Source organism: Marmota marmota, unplaced genomic scaffold (assembly GCF_001458135.2).
Source record: "Marmota marmota marmota unplaced genomic scaffold, marMar, whole genome shotgun sequence".
In the NCBI taxonomy this organism is placed as follows: Eukaryota; Metazoa; Chordata; class Mammalia; order Rodentia; family Sciuridae; genus Marmota; species Marmota marmota.
In genome coordinates, this window is record NW_025999842.1 from 40,179,016 (window position 1) to 40,187,120 (window position 8,105).

Consider the following 8,105-nt stretch of genomic DNA (forward strand, 5'->3'; position numbering starts at 1 on the left):
CTGTGCAGAACTGATTTGGGAAGTAGAAATATTGTATACTAGACATTATAAAGTCATGGTGAAAAGAAAACCTTAATTAGTACATAGCCTAAGGGTCAAAGACTACACCCCAACTTCAGAAAATTAATTTAGAAGGATAGGGGAAGAATTTAAGTAATTTTGGTTTGACATGAAAAATGCACAGGTGATAGGATGGAACATGATGTAGGATTCATAAAACGTGCTCATCAGAAAAATCTGTTAGGACTGCTCTGTCCAGATTCAGAAACCATAAGCTTATCAATATCTAGCATTCCTCATTCTTCATGAAGATGGATGTTCTACTGCTCAATCATCAGAAGTTATTTTCCTTAAAGGAAGGAAGTTCCTAATCTTTTTTTTTTAATAGGTGGACACAATATCTCCACTTTATCTCTATGTGGTGCTGAGGATTGAACCCAGCGCCCGCACATGCCAGGCGAGCACACTACCACTTGAGCCACATCCTCAGCCCCAGTTCCTAATCTTTTGATAGAGTAAATCAATATAAAAAAGAAGTACAGAGCTGACTGATTAGATATTAAGTGCTTGTTAGAAATGATTTTCAAAATGTTTCTGTATGTAAAATTTACAGATAAGGTTTGGTAAACCATTTAAAAATAAGAATCAATTAAAAATCTTGAAGAAAATGCCTTTTCCCCACATTTAGAACTGAAAATCAATTTACTATAGACAGGAACAGAAGAGTTCTGTGGAATGTACAAAATTCCTCTTATTTAGAGATCAAACAGCCATCCAAAATAGATATCATGTTTCAGGGGCATTACCTTTAGTCAACCTAAAGTTTTAGCCATGGGACCAATATTTAGTATTCTGTGCCATGTAGCCACAGGGTCACTGGTTTCACATCATGGCGTAAGAAAATACTGGCATTTTTGGTTTTTGTGAATTAAGCCCTATGTTGTGCATACAGGCAAAAAGAGGGAGAAAAAAAGAGGTGAGGTTTGAAAAGCTTTTTAAATTTGTTTTGAAGATGACAGATTGAAGGCAAAAGAATACAGAGCTTTAGTAAGCTCAAAGAGATGTATTTGCTGCTGATCACTGATTTGCATGCACTATAAAACAATTCTGTAAATAAAACCAATACATTACTTCTTAATTATAACCCCATCAAAACAAATATTTCTTAATCATTCTTTCAATGTCAAATATATACCCTAGAGTTGACATTTCATTGTTAAGTGTGATAGCTACCTCATAGGAACTAAACTAGATGTACTCTTTGGTGAGAAAGAGAGAATTTTTTAATATTTATTTTTTACTTTTCAGTGGACACAACATCTTTATTTGTATGTGGTGCTGAGGATCGAACCCATGCCAGGCAAGTGTGCTACCGCTTGAGCCACATCCCCAGCCCTAGATGTATTCTTGTTCTTTCTCTGAAGTACAACAATACACCATAGTATCCAATTTGAAGGTTAATGTTAAAGGAAATTCTTCAGAAAAAAATGAAAATCTATCAAGCTGAAAAATCTAAAATTGGTTCTAGTTTCTAATAAAAAATACATAAAAGTGCATGATCAGAATAAGGAATTCTTACGTTTGTATTGCAAATTTTTCAAACAATGCATCAAACATAAACCCAATCCAGATGTCAATTATGAATACAGATATAGATTGAGGTTGTTTTTGTTTTTGTTTTTCTTATTTAAGGCAGTAAATTTTTTTTGAAATAGTTAATGCAACTGTTACTAACACAATGATAATAATATTCCTGGCTTCACATACTAACCTGGACTTCAGACAAAGTGCTGATTACTCCAGTTAAGGGATGTCACACACACACAAAAAAAGTAAATTTATTTTCAGTCATGTCAAGTCTTATACCCTCCATTCTCCTTTTTTAGCATTTTGAAGATAACAGGTTGAGTTGGCAGATATTGTTTATGGACTTCTGAAGTTGTTTTTATTGATTCAATCTGTTTTATTGAATTTTTGATAAAGGAATATGATTTTCAGGGAAAGCAGGGATATCAGAAAGGTCTGTACTGTATGTTGTTCAGAAACCAACATAGAAGGTGCTGTATAAATAGTTTCTGATTAGTTGTACTTGTCTCTGTATCAAGTTGTTCCTTTGTTTTATATCCACTCAAAGCAAGATAGTTAGCATCTTCACTTGTTTCATCCTTTCTGTTTTGGTTTTCTTGGAACTCTCTTCTTTATGAGGTGACAGTGTCCTCTTGATTCCTACCATTTGGTTTGGTATTTTTGTTGTTGCATTTCCTGAAAGTCTAGTTGGTGGGTTTACCAGATGTAAAATCTGGAGACCATAGGCTTTAGTGGTGGAGAAATGACTGGGTGTACAGCAGTTTAAGGAATGCTTTCACTCGATGTACCCCGAGCTTTCACTGGAATTTACTTGTGGCTTAGAAACTTCAGTAGCCTGTGTATTGGTCACAGATGCTACTGTCACAGCTACAGCAGGACTGTTTCTACCCTAAGAGCTGCCAGAACTATTCAATGGACTGGTCTTCAGAGCATTAGTAGGTGAAGGCACAGATATTCTGCAATCACTGTCCATAGACAAGTCAAGGTTGATGCCATTTAGAGCCATTAATCTGATTCCTGTTGAATAATTTTTTTCTCAAGCACATGATTAGGTAGTAGTTGATGGAATTGCTTTCTTTTTACATGCATTGAAGCAATTTTCATATCCATCTCAAATATCTTGCTGTTTATTGCTTGCCTATAAACTATATCTGTGAAAGCCTGAATGTAATAGGTAAGTTCAACACTGAGATTTTCAGAGTTTTCTGTTTTTTTAAACACTTACCCAGTCACCCACATCATGTGAAATTCTTCCTTGTCAGGATTTCTTTGGGTGCTGGAAATGACTGAGGATTCACATGAGCCAGTGTAATAAATTCATTCTTCTCCAAACTGCCAACCAAGATTCGAAGTTTTCATTCCACCAAGCCCACCCATTCTAGGTGTTGTTTTATCATGGGTGCACTTGCTAGAAATAATATAACGATTGTACTTTGGAAAGAAGTTTGGAACTTCAAAAAGTTTGGACCATTCTCCCTTACTCAGTGAAACTTCATCTGTAATAGCAAGATCTTGTTTAAACTCCTCAACCATGACCATCCATGTCTAGAGCAGGACTGTTTCTACCCTAAGAGCTGCCAGAACTCTTCAATGGACTGGTCTTCATAGCACTAGTAGGTGAAGGCACAGATAGTTCATGGAGTACTGCTGTGGGTATGCTGGTGTAATTATAGGCAGAAGATGGTACCTATCACTGGGGTTTACCTTTGGATCCCATACAGGCAAATTAAGATTGTATTCTTCAGGCTGTTAAAATAGCACTGGGTTTGGCCATTCCTATGTAGAAATACCAAGAAAAATTTATGTACAAGAGTTGATGCTATTACATTTGGATAAAGCTTGCAAGTTCTTGCTATTAGCATAGCCCAGGAATAACCACTGAGGAAGCCTAATATATTGGAATAGATGTTGTGGCATTTGACCCACAGTTTGATAGTTCTCAGAGATAACCTGAAGTTTTCATGTTTGGTACTGGGTGTAAAATTTCATTGGTTACCCTGCAATCATTAAGATGTATGCATCTCACATCTAAATCTTTAAGCAGACTGTGGTCTCATAAGGTTCAAATCTGGAATATTCTGCAGTGCTAATCTTGTAAACAAAATATCAGTTTCTACCTCATAGAAACAAAGTTTGATAACTGGTACAAATGCCTCTTCAATAGCCCAAACATTTACATAGTCTTAAATCTTTAACTTCTTGTAATTTCAATTTATCATAGAATGATTACAGATTGTGGAAGGTTCTTGCTTTCACTGATTTCTAGTATTCACTCTTTCACCAAGTTATTTAGTTTTCCCCAAATTAAAATCCAGCACTACAGCAGCTCTTTCTTTTCAAAAACCCCAAAGGGCTTCAGATTCTCAACTAGTTTCTATATAAGTATGCACTCAGTCTCCTTAGGGGCAGCTAAGTTGATATGAGAAGTAATGTTATAGTGCTTCCGTGGCGTCTGTGTTTGTTGTGATTCCTGCCTTGTAACTGGAAAGGCATTCTCTCCTGGGTCACCACCGCCATCACTCCCCCAACCACCTCCAACTCCCTAACCATCCCCACTTCCGCAACCGCCACTGCCCAGGGCACACCCACTAAGGCTGGAGGGAGGGGGATGCCTCCCTTAACCCTGGACCCAACCTCACTCCCACACCCACCACCTTAAGGGCTTCTCCTTCCTGAAGGAAGCATATTAGTAGTAAAAAAGTATCTGTAAATTTTTTAAAAGATGGAAATGCAAATTACAACCTTTTTTAATTCTGCTAAACTTAATATATATTGTTAATTATAGAAGAAATGAATCCTATTAGGTCAAGTATTTACAATGTTCAAGGTACCAAAGAAGGAGATAAAAAATATTTATATGTGAATAATTTTAGGGTCATAAAGAGTAAATTGATTAGGGTTTCTTAAAGTTTAAATTTGTGCAGAATCTCATCTCTCTATATTCAAGAAGTTTCCTGAGATATTTGTTCTTTCCTGTACTATTTGATAAATTTTTTCCTTAGATGTTTATCAGTATTAAATGCAAAAAATCTTTATTAATCTCTCCTGAATGTAACAGTCAGCCTTGAAGTACATAAAACAGGTTAAATTCATTGAATCTTCAGTATTTTTATGGAATGTAATTTTTTTATTTAAGTGATTCACACATATCTTTAATGGGCACAACAATATATAAATTATGGAGACTTTTATAGGTTAGAGAAATTATAGACACCACATTTTTTCTTTCTTGCCAGCTGTGCAAAAAAGTTAGTTAAAATGACGCCTTTTTCAGATTTGAACCTAAACAATTCAAAGCTTATTTTTTTCACTGTGTATCAATGTCTAAATAGGAGCACAATTTTTTCTTGGTTTTTCTTTTAGCATAAGTCATGATGCCCACAGACAAATAAGTAAAAGTAAATTAGGACCATTAAAAAAAAAGATGTTTAATTACTCAAGTTTGCTTATGGGCTGACCTAATTCAGAGATCAACTTAAGAAGATCACTAATGGGTAATTTCTTAAAAAATTAGAATATTAAGGGCCCACCCTCTGGAAGTTTTCAAAGAAGTTGGGATGATTCTGCATATTACATTCTTCTCTTTAGATGGATATTCATATTAGCACTTTGAAGTATCTAAGAATTTACCCTCTCCTAATGTTTTCTAAAGTTACTTGACCTTTTTCTTTTCCAAAAAAATGCACATTAATATATTCCAGAATTGCTATCATGTACATTGTAGTTTTAAAAAATACTGATTGAAGGAAACACACTGTACAGCCTCCTGGAATCCTCCTAGAATACCTGTTTTGATATTTTTGGCCTGAGTATGGTGTCAGAGAACTCAAGGACATTTTTTTTTTTTTGTCAACAATCTGAGCATGAATTCTCTGTTTCCAATTAAGAATAAGATATAAGTGTTTTTTCTAATATAAGGAGGCTGACTCATAGTGGGATAAGGAGGGGGAGCATGGGAGGAATAGATGAATCCTAGATAGGGCAGAGGGGTGGGAGGGAAAGGGAGGGGCAGGGGATTAGCAAGAATGGTGGAATGTGATAGACATCATTATCCAAAGTACATGTATGAAGACATAAATTGGTGTCAACATACTTTATATACAACCAGAGATGAAAAATTGTGTGTATACATGTAATAAGAATTGTAATGCATTCTGCTGTCATTTATTTTTTAAAAAACCAATAAAAAGAATAAGATATAAGCTCCAGCATTATACTAAATTTGGAATGTAAAATTAATAGTCTTTTAGAGAAATTCAGGAGTAAAAAGATACATGTTGGAATAAAGATGCACAGAAGTAAGTGGTCTGAGAATTCTGTAATACTGTAGGCAATATTTTTCTCAGGAGATAGTCTGGGTTCCTTCTCACACTATATAAATAAAGAACTGAAGCTCTACAGCATGAATGGCCTGATACAAGTATAACAAAGTTACTCTGATTTGATCAGTATACATTGCATAGTTTTATCAAAATATTGCACTATAACTCATACATAATTATTAATTGTATATTAATATTTTGTTAGAAAATTTAAGCTTAACCTGCTAATAGTAAAAATTCCAATAGTATATTAATAAAAATTAGTAATGACCAGTATAATCCCCAAGATGACTTAGGTACAAAATTTACATTTATATAACTAAGTAATATACTCTGAATATATGGCTACTAGTCATTTAAGTGTTGGAAAAATATCTACCAGAAATAATAACTTTGATTGCAGAATTTACCTACATAGCAATAAAACAATATATTCAACATCAAGGAAAATAAAGGTCTTAACTTTTCACAACCTCCTGCAATTCCATATTCAAACCTATAAGGAAATGGTTTAAAATCTTACACATCACATTAAAAGTTTCCAGTTTAAAACAGAATGAAAGTCTTTCTGCAAGTTAATTAGAATCATCAGACTCAACCTTGGTGATGAAATCCATCATACCTTTTTACAAATCTATGTATAAACTTCAAAGTTAATTTTTCAATGGACTGTGTTTATGAAAAATTTTGAGGATGGGCAAATTTTGCAGACAATAATAAAGTAATATTTTGCTGGAAATTAGAAATTATACTGCATAGTTCCCTTGTTCTCAATAAATTAACACTGAACACTAATGAGGACTTCAATATCTTGGCCTCCCAAAATAAATTGGCAAATGGATGAATTTGTGGATAACTTGTTTCCCATTATAAAAGGAAAGAGGACACACAAATATTTTATGACTTTCATCCTAAAATGTTAAATTCTAAATGTAAACATGTCTAAATATTTAACAAAATTTTCTGTAGGAATAATAGAATTTGTGATGTGATAACCCATAGGGGTCAGTATGAACTTAGATTTGTTTGAACCAACCATAAGCCATCTTCCATTATCATCTCTTGAAGGGAATTTCCTTCCTAATTTGACCTGACTTATATTTTGTAGCAAAATCTAATCTTTTTGGAAATCATCCAGGTTTTTAAATCCTCTCAGATCATAGGGCTGAGAACAAAGTTCTGTCTACCTGATTTCTTTGCTGTGGAGACTGCGTTCCCAGCACCATTAATATAAATGCTGTGCACCTTTCACTTCCTCACAATTCTCATACAGCAATTTAGATGCCATGAAAGGGCACCCTATGGTTCAATTCTGTGGTATGCTTTGATTCAGGCAGAGGTGAACACTGCACCACAATCTAGCAATTACGAATGGTGGTATTTCATAAGACAGAAAAAAAACATAATGAGTGTCAGTTAACATAATGGTACATGGGAATTATCCTTTAGGAAGTAACTCTCACATAGTAATGAAGTACAGAAGATGAACTTTTCCCAATGGATCTCTATGCAAAATTTTATTAAGTGTCAGCAAAGTTAAATGAATTTTTTAGAGATCTAACTTGAATCTGGAATAAGTCTGCCTTTACTTAATTTCTATCTCCATTTCAGATTAAATGTCTAATCTCAGGCAAATTCTATTTTCTTTTTGCAAATTCTATTTTCTGTGCTTCTAATTCCTCAATGTTAAAATGGAAAAACATAACTATTTTCTTTATATTGCTGTAAAGAGTAATTGAAAACAAGTGAAGTGCACAGAATAATGTCTGACCCAAGATAAATGGTCAATTAGTATTAGCTGCTACTCCTACATAACAGGGACTTTATTTTCTTTGGTCTCCCTGTTCTTAAATTCCCTCTAATTTTCTTAATCTTTTAAACTCTATGTCCAGCTCTTGTCAAATATTTCCAGTTTTCTGAAAGTGAAATAGGATGGGAGCTTCAGGCTCCCCAAGAAAAGACAAGCCCTTTTCTTGTTCATATTAATTTATCAAATTATAACTCCCAGGCATTGTATGTTAAGAAATTGGGCTTTTTTTTCTTTTGAAAATCTTATCAAAGAAAAGATTCTCACCTCAGGGAAAGGTGATAATAGAAATATGTAGAACATAACATAACTTGGACAGAGGGCGTTTCCGGGAAAGCTAATTGAAACATGGTAATTTTGAGAGGAAGAAAAGGGTTCCCGCCCCCCCC

General features: G+C 34.3%; 1 pseudogene; it reads right to left on the reverse strand.

Annotated features, from left to right (window-relative positions):
• Nucleotides 1-3,160: 3,160 nt before the first annotated feature.
• Nucleotides 3,161-8,105, reverse strand: part of LOC107152996 — a 6,876-nt pseudogene continuing 1,931 nt past the window's right edge.